The sequence below is a fragment of the Dreissena polymorpha genome, chromosome 5 (genome assembly GCF_020536995.1).
Source record: "Dreissena polymorpha isolate Duluth1 chromosome 5, UMN_Dpol_1.0, whole genome shotgun sequence".
Classification (NCBI taxonomy): domain Eukaryota; kingdom Metazoa; phylum Mollusca; class Bivalvia; order Myida; family Dreissenidae; genus Dreissena; species Dreissena polymorpha.
The window spans coordinates 18812603-18822726 of NC_068359.1; the positions used below are offsets into that span (position 1 = coordinate 18812603).

Consider the following 10124-nt stretch of genomic DNA (forward strand, 5'->3'; position numbering starts at 1 on the left):
GTACAATTAAAACGTTACAATTGATAATATTCGTCGAAAGTAGAGAATACTCATGGCTTTAAAATAAAACTAGATCAATGTGTTAACGATTAATATGAGAATCTTGTGACTTTCAAAAAATGCAATCAGAACATAAAATATATTTCTAAATGTCACGATGTCACTAAATGAAAATTAGTACATTTTTCAAAATTTTTATGATAAACAGAATTGGAAGTACTTTGGAAATATTTTCAGTAAAGGGATATACATGATATTGGATTCAAACAAGTATTATCATGTATGCAATGTTGTTGACAATTTAGTGTGTGCAAGATGGCTCTTGTTATTTTAACTTAGCCTTATGCTCCATATGAATTATTTTGTCAAGCTGATTTTATTCGCAAACAGGTTTTTCATTTGACCCTGGACTTGTTTAACTGTTTAAAGACAAGCAAACACATGTTCATCTTAACAAGTAAGGAAATGTGCATATTCGCGCGATATTTTTATATACCTCACTTAATTCTAGACACTAACACGTGACTTACTTGTTACAACGTTTGTAAAACCGTGAGCATCTAATCTGAAGTCAAGGAGTATGTAATGCGTTTGCGAACATGAGTAACGTGTAATGAAGATTGGACAAGTTTAATCGTCGTTTAGCTAACAGATATGTTTTTGCACATTTTTCGTTCACACATATGATGAATATGATTCAATCGGATCAATATTGCCAGAGATGGTCTTTCCTTATATCCTTTGCCCACAAGTCAAAAGAAACAAAGCCAATTTTTTGCAATTGCAAAATATTCTACATCTACTTACTTCGTTCTTTGTTGAGAATCATGGCCAACTTTAAAAATATATTTTTGAGAACATATTAATAATTAAAGTCTTTAAAAAATAATGATTCGTTTTAGAAAAATAATTGATTTTTAATGCTCAAAAAGCAATACAAACAATATGTTCGATTTTACGATTTTACCAAAAGTCAATAATATTAATATAATGTGTTTGAACTACAAACAACCATATATTATTTAGTTTGTTTCAATTAAAAGTGTTAGTCTAGCTAAAATGGTTAAACTGTTGCAATTCGAAATGCATTCAAATGGATACAAAATCTATTCAAAGTCTCACATCTGAAAAAGGCGGCCATATTGGACGTGATCTTGAATTTCACAAAATTCTAAATGGAATCAGTCGGGTGTCATTAATCAATGACAACATAATATTTTATTACAAAAACACATGTGACAGTTTAAGCAAATATTCCTTAAATCAACATTTTCATGATATTAAACACCTGATTTTAACGGCATTAACATATACTACGTTCTTAACTACTCGAGTATATATAAATATTTTCTATAGAATAATCATTGGTCTTAAATGTTTGATTTATTTTGGCTATCGGTTCGTTTGTTTTTTTCTTTAAAAGAATTACCTTGATCAATACACTTTTTTAATGAGCTTAGTAGTGATGATACTTCTAAAATAATTTTTAATAAAACGTACAATGTTAAAGTCGATTTTGAGTCTTATATTTAAAAATGCCTGTGTGTTTCTTGGTTGGCGAACAAACGGTGAAATATATCTCATAAGTAAAAACGTTATCTGATATTAGTTTATAAAATATGCTTAAGTATTTAAAGCCGCAAAACATATCACTGTCGTTGAATTCGAACATTAAGATCCATAACTGAGACCATATTTAGCCGACATGCCCGTATTTCAATGAATATTAAATGTGTTTCCATATTCATAGTAACGATACTACGACATATTTAATACAACATATCTCGAAAACTTCATCGAGTACATGTTTATAAAATGCGACTGTTCGTTTTAAATGTTAAAACATTATCGCAATATCATCAACACAACTACCGATAAATGCTATTAATTGGTGTAAAAGGTATAGCAATCCACAAATTAAATTAGTGTTGACAAAAATAATATATTTTAACACCCGTGAATATGATACTCTTTATATCAGTAAAGTACAGGTTTAATAAATATTTTACGTACCATACTTCTTACGGAGGTCCATTCCTCGTGACGTTTCCGATTCAATTGGTTTTACAAATAATATATAAGTTATGTATATGTAGATAAACGATGTGATTTTTGAAAGAACATTTAATACTGTATGTAGATATAAGCATGTTATCGAGTGCGCATGCACAGCGGTATTGAACATAAAACTATTTGTTCCCAAATGGTCTATGGATTTCTCGCAAGAATAAAAACATTCTGAAAAACAAAAAGTCCAACAACATATCTACGGTCAGAAAATCTTGTTCAAACGTATATAAGGAAACGTGTGTAGGGGTAGCCACTAAACATCAGCAAAGGTCAAGTTTACTCAATTTGAAATAAGTAAATATCTTTATTTAAGACGTAGTCTTATTAACGGGCCAATAAATCCAATTGTTTACGGCTGGACTGTCATTTTGATGATTCAGAATAAATCATGTCGCCATATAACAACATTTGCAAGTATATCAATATTTTATTAAACTGTACATTCCAGTAATAATTAAGACAATATTTTCTACAACGTTTGTCCCCAAACGTCGGTGTTACATAGCAATCTTGCTCCGTATTCGGTTCTGCAGAAAAAAGGCCAAACCTTTAAGAAAAATGTGTCAAGCAGATTCGAAAATGAAGGTCATTGTCAAGCTAACTAACATGTTTTTGTACGCATTTATTCACAAATCGGTTCAATAATACCCATTCTTAGTGTCTGCTTGCAATATTCGATAACTAAAACAACGGACAAAGAATAGCTGTTTTATATTCAAGAATTGAGGCTCAACATCTCCTTATGCAACTGTGAATATGTTTCGTTTCACGATTTGTAAACATAATGACTCGTTTAAGGAAAATGTTCGCATTTGAGCTGAACAAAGAATCATGTAGGTCCAATGGTGTCATTAATTGTTATTTTATGGTTATATCAAATAACCAATCCTACCATAACATATTGCTAGGAATTGAACAATGTTTTTGGTTTTTAAGATATTGTTTTTTCGTCTTAAAACCTGAATACAACATAATTGTTTGACATTTCAAGGTTTATATAAGTAATCATTTAAAAACCCACATTTGTTGACAATTTGAATAACATATATAGCTTAAATAAAAAGTTCGTTACATTTGCCAGTTTTAGATATGACGGTGTACTCAGTGTTTAATTATAAAAAAGGTTGTGTCTAATGGAATGATATGCCATTCTTAAGTCTCAAAGCTTGAAATGTCTTCTTGTTGAGACAATTATTTGTATTGAGTAATAGGAAGTGCTTTTAGGTTACAATATACTAAATCTTTTTGGAGTGCAATGCTATACTCTCTAAAAACATGAACATCATTTATTTGAAGACACGGTTCTCTGTAGGGTCACTCGCCATGACTTTATTTTAGTATATTTCTGTGTGCATGTGGCAGGGTAAACATTGTTGTTTACTAGAAATTCACTCTTTTATCTGAAGATTGGAGACTACATAAGACTTTGACAGATGGCGGGAAACCCTCATGAACTGGATAGAAGCCGGTAAATAGATGGCCGTAAAACAGTGACTTTTGATTCGTGGCGAGTTCTTTCTTACATGTCGCGTGACCTATCTTTTTTATTGCTTAAATCAATTCGGCTTGGAATGCTCTTCGAGAAAAGGTATGGTTATGAGGGTCTCTATGCGCAAAAGTTTGACTTTGTGTAGGAAATCTTTTACTATATTGTAACCTAAACTAGCTTTAGGTAAAAAATGTAATATCATCTGCAAGTGCAAAATATGACTGGGAAAGCTGATTTTTGGTCATTTCTTAGCAAAAGAGAAGAAAATTAGTGCATTAAATGCATGAATTCAGATTATTTGACCTGGAATAGTTGTTTTTCAAGTTGACCCCCCACCCTTGTATAGCCAAATAAGGGCTTAATTGCTTTCCGACTTAAATTCAAAGGCATTTTGGTTGACCGTGTAGCGTTATTGTGCTACATGCAGTCAGAATTCAACGCCAAGGACTCCGCAATCCAGTAACGCAACAATAGCTTGTGCGTAAAGCATGAACATTCAAACAGAGCCCCATTTTACCTACATGGAATGGCGGACATTTTTACAGTTTTGACAGTGCAACAGATGCTTAACTGAGCCAGCTTTCATATTTAGTACAATCATGCATATAACAAGCTTTATCACCTCATATTATTCATAGAAATACACTTAAAATACATAAATGCATGTTTTTTTCTTCATTTTATATCTATTTCTATTGGGTATTTTGACTTTTTCAGGTAGAAGAATGTCTGCGACTAAGCCGAGGGCCACTTGATAAGGGTTGTTGATGGTAAAACAGGTAATAACACTAATTTATTATCATGTGTAACATAACGCACACAAAACGCATAACATAACGCACACAAAACGCACATTTGGGGCATTGTTGGATCTATATAATGATCGAAATTTGTACCACATTTCATACAATCTTAAATAGGCAGCCATCTGGATCAACAAATCAATAGTCTCGGGTTGTAATTACCGGGCACGAATATTTGCTTACCGTATGTGTCAATATTCGGTAATTCCCGTATGTATTCGTTAAGTGTCCGTTGCATACGTATATTTAGGTTGCAGACACGTGACTTAACAAACGGCCAATCAGAATTGTACATGTAGACACGTGACGTTACACAGCCAATCAGAATTGTACACATAACAAATATCAAAGCTTTCGTTGTTTATATTAATTTATGGACAGTCTTGCTTAAACGGCCGAACATACAAGTCGCATTATTGCTGGCTTTCGCGGGATGGGCCCATTGCGGGCTTCGCATGTATCTTGTATTTGACAAACATTTTGGAAACGTTGTGTGGTGTTAATAAGCAGAAATAAAACGCAAAGAAATCAGAAATGAACTTTGTTGGTTACTGTGTATTATCAACGAACAATACGCAATTACGTGACACAGTACATTTTATGGAGCCGTGTACCATGGATACGACCGAAGTACGATCACAAGTGCGATCACGTGCCGAAAAAATGAAAACATCACAACCACAACGCGACATGAATTCAGGTCAGTTGTTCAAAAAAATTATGGCAAACTTGGAAAGGGAATTTCAAAATTTATAAAGTAGAACATTAAAGTAAAAGGCGTCATTACAACGAATTTTTTAAGAATTGTTTTAAAGAATTTAATGTAGTTAGATGTTAAAAATAATAGTGTTGATAATAAATTATGTACGAACAAATTTTACAAATATCAAAATCATGCCAATTTTGCATTTATCGGCACATTTTTATAAATAGCGGTGAATTGAGAATAAAAAAAGATATTTGAGTTTTACATTATTTTTGTGAGTTATGGAACTCATTAAATTAAAGGTGTACACACAGAGAGTATTTAAAGAATTTTTATATATTTTTGGTATTGTTAGAATATAGGATTATGTACGGACATATGGGGTTTTTTTGCATACCAATACATTTTAAATTGTTAGAATGTTTGTAAATTTTCATTAAATTAAAATGTACGAGAAAAATAAGAGTATTCAAAACAGTTTTGTTTATTATTTTAATAAAGAAAATAAGGCGGGTTTTGTTTATTAGAATGATAAAGAAAATTAAAGAGGACGAATAAATAAAATTATTGGAAAATTTAAAAATAGTTTCAGAATTGTAAAAGAAAGAAATAGGAAATAAGAACAGTAATGGTAATTGCGAATATGAATAGGGCAGAAACAAAAAAATACTATGTAAATATGTATATACGTCAATATGTTGATGCAAATATATGTAGGATATCGGTAATATTGAAGGTCTTGAGTAATTTTAAGTAAGAATTTAATGCGATCTGACGCGTATAGCGCAGTTAAAATATAACGATATGTACGCATTAAATTTCTAATATAATTGTTTAAGGGTTACAATTATATTTTATGAGCACGGCTGACTGATCAGCGTTCGGACATACCGAGCCCGAGGTTCTGATAACCTTAGCGTCCTCATGAGTAAGATAATCTATCCCTGTGCCATCGAAGCAAATTACGCTATGGACAGAAGATGCGATGCCGCATAAGAATTATTTGAGTAGTTCGATTAGGAGCAAAGACCTGAATTTTGAAGTATACCGATACGTGTTCTTATATTATGAATGCATATATATAAAAGTCTGCCTTGTCATATTTGCGCATTTTTACAAGTGCACAGGTCAAACATGTCAATAAATCTATGCCCAACGGCAAAACTATAGTGATAAAGATGAGGTTTATGAAACCATGATATGAACAGGTACGTCTATCATTACCCATTACTCTAGGTCAATAAAGTGGCGCGCGCCTGTCAAAAATTTACCGGCTGCACGTGCGTAAAATGATTATGCCTAAGGCGGTACACAAGTCATATTAAGTAAATGGCTTGTCAGATGTCAAACTGTCATGTACTTATCCGAAGTATGTTTTGAGGAATTGACTAATATTTTTTCGTTGTAAAGAATTTATTTTTTTGAATAAGATATCACAGTAAGTTGTCATGACGATATTTAACAATAACTAAGGGGATATTTATAAATGTTTGCCATGATTTTGAACAACTGATACTTGTATCACCACGACGCAGATAAAAATATCGAGATTTGAAGACAACGCCAAAGAAGAGCGACTTCGAGAGACAACGCCTTCCACAACGAATAAAAGAAACAAACAACATAATTAGAATGGAACATCACGGCGTTTACTCTCAAAGTGAATACCTGGTTCTATCGCTAAAAGAAGACCAACGCCAGAAGATTTCGAAGGACAACAAGTGACGCAACACTGGACACAATACTTGTGACGTTAAACACTATAGAGTAGATGCAGCCGTTCAACTGTTTGACGTGCGTAGATAACGCATTCGGAATGATACTTCCGAGGCCTAAGACATCAAGGAGAACACTGCTATAGTTAATACCTCGTGAGCATTATGGCCAATAGAAAATCTTAATATCCCGAGAGAAATGAAGACGCTGGGGCCATCAACAAAAGTACAAACGACAACGAAAACAACAACAACGATGAATACAACGGAAACGACAATCGACGACGCAAGTTAAACATCGGAAAGCAGAGCAGAATCAACAAACGCATTCCAATCGCCACGGACGAACCTACAATCGACTTATCTTCATGACGGTGGCAATGACTTCAATGAAACATCTTATTCGCCGCGAGCTACAACTTCAAGACAACATGGACGACACCAGATGTACAGATGGCCAACGATCAACATATGATGTTCTACACAACATTTCGATTGACATTTAAATTGTATATCAATTACTAATGTTATTTATTTCAGCAGAGATGCTTGTCAAGGAAATTATATTGTTATCCGCATAATTTCCATCATTTGAGTGTGTTTATATGAATGTAGTTTTTGTTATTTAATTAGTAATTCAATAGTAAAATTTTAAAAGATTTTTTTAAATCATAAAATATAAAAAATCAAATTAAGGGGGAAAGTTGTGTAACATAACGCACACAAAACGCATAACATAACGCACACAAAACGCACATTTGGGGCATTGTTGGATCTATATAATGATCGAAACTTGTACCACATTTCATACAATCTTAAATAGGCAGCCATCTGGATCAACAAATCAATAGTCTCGGGTTGTAATTACCGGGCACGAATATTTGCTTACCGTATGTGTCAATATTCGGTAATTCCCGTATGTATTCGTTAAGTGTCCGTTGCATACGTATATTTAGGTTGCAGACACGTGACTTAACAAACGGCCAATCAGAATTGTACATGTAGACACGTGACGTTACACAGCCAATCAGAATTGTACACATAACAATTATCAAAGCCTTCGTTGTTTATATTAATTTATGGACAGTCTTGCTTAAACGGCCGAACATACAAGTCGCATTATTGCTGGCTTTCGCGGGATGGGCCCATTGCGGGCTTCGCATGTATCTTGTATTTGACAAACATTTTGGAAACGTTGTGTGGTGTTAATAAGCAGAAATAAAACGCAAAGAAATCAGAAATGAACTTTGTTGGTTACTGTGTATTATCAACGAACAATACGCAATTACGTGACACATGTACACAGGCAAATAAGCATATTTATGATGCTTAAGGTGTGAAATACTGTCCTAATCAGTTTTGTGGTCACTCAAACTCTTGCCGTCGTGCAATTTCCATGCAGTTTGTATCGATTATTCCGCGTCCTGACACGTAAAGCTCCTGCTCTGTTGGCAGCAGAAGTTGGCACTCAACATGTTTATCCTTGTTCCTGGGCATGTATGCAGCACAGCTGAGTTGATTTGCTACTTGTTACCCTACAATTAGCTTGTGTTTGGTACTGTTTTCTCACAATATGCTTACAGTCATGGTTCCGGCTTGAGAAGATGTCGCGTCCGACTTAAACATAGGATTGTTGTAGCGAGCGTCCCCTTCATCGTTTACATTAGAGGGATCTTTTAAACAAAATTTGGCACTTTCAGCAACCAGTTTTGTTTTTTATTTGGTAAATGCTTCTCTCATTCAGTGATTTAAGGGCAGTATTGACTTTATTCGCTTGTCTTTGCATACAGAGGTGACATGGATCAATGATGTTTGATGTGTTGAGAATTCTGCGGGAAGCTGTGTCCCCAAAAGAAGTACTAGAAACCCCTTTCAGGAAGCCTGCATTGATCTGAGCTGCCTTTCTGCCCCTGTTACTACATGGAACCTCATTTCTAAGCTTAAAATGCTTGCCTACATATATGTATCTTGTTCATTTTAACCTTTCTGTCCATTCTATATCCCCAAAATGAGCATTTTTTCTTTCGCTTGGTTCTGAATCCCCATTTTTTACCCAGATTGCCACCATAAAAATAGTCAAAAGTACTTATTTTGTGCCCAAAATATGAAATTTTGTATTCTCTTGAACCTCTAAATGAGAGCTGGCAATGCATATTGACCATCTGCTGCAGTTTAAAGGCACCCATGACATTATATGCTAGGATATATCATTGGCCTCTGGCAAATAAATGGGCTCCGAGCGACAAGGCGCGTTTCAAGATTTCACACTTTTATTGGTGCTAAACAACAAGTAATTGGAAGCTTATTGATTTCTTCACTTCAAAGTATCTTTGATCTCTTATTTGTACTAATTTGTTTATTGTCTTGGATGAAATTGGATTTTCTTTGCTTTGAAATTGACATTTTTGGGGTGATTAAAAAAAAACAACACAAAAAAGACATTATCAAAATTGCTTAGAGTGAAAATATCTAACAAATTCATTCTTTCACCACCCCGCATAAGCCCCACGTGCATGTCCATTTGGTTTGTTTTGGTATTTTGTTGCAGATATTGAACTTAGCACAGTTAAACCTTAAAGGGACATTTAAGCTTTAACAGGCCTAAAATGGCCTTCTTTGGACCGAAAACACCTGCTGTGTGAAAATATGAAAAAAAACGGACAGATAATCCAGCCAAACTTATTACATGTGTGCAATATGAATAGGAAGATAAGAATATGCAAGAAAAACACATTTAAATCAGAAGATATTTTTCCTTTAGGTTACAATATACTAAATCTTTTTGGAGTGCAATGCTATACTCTCTAAAAACATGAACATCATTTATTTGAAGACACGGTTCTCTGTAGGGTCACTTGCCATGACTTTATTTTAGTATTTTTCTGTGTGCATGTGGCAGGGAAAACATTGTTGTTTACTAGAAATTCACTCTTTTATCTGAAGATTGGAGACTACATAAGACTTTGACAGATGGCGGGAAACCCTCATGAACTGGATAGAAGCCGGTAAATAGATGGCCGTAAAACAGTGACTTTTGATTCGTGGCGAGTTCTTTCTTACATGTCGCGTGACCTATCTTTTTTATTGTTTAAATCAATTCGGCTTGGAATGCTCTTCGAGAAAAGGTATGGTTATGAGGGTCTCTATGCGCAAAAGTTTGACTTTATTTTTCGTTAAAGTTATTGCATTTACATTGAATTTGTGTAGGAAATCTTTTACTATATTATAACCTAAATTTAGTGAAAGAAATTGGCATAATCCTTACGTACAGAAAGTTATATCATATTTTGAACATAAGACAAACTGAAGCATTAACCACGGTAGTGATAATGAATATGACT

General features: G+C 33.9%; 1 long non-coding RNA gene across 1 annotated transcript; it reads left to right on the plus strand.

The window, feature by feature from the left end:
• The first annotated feature begins 3474 nt into the window (after positions 1-3474).
• Positions 3475-9849, plus strand: LOC127882372 (uncharacterized). The gene is made up of 3 exons (XR_008050515.1): positions 3475-3538; positions 4277-4338; positions 9727-9849. It is a non-coding gene; the product is annotated as an uncharacterized LOC127882372 (long non-coding RNA).
• Positions 9850-10124: the final 275 nt, after the last annotated feature.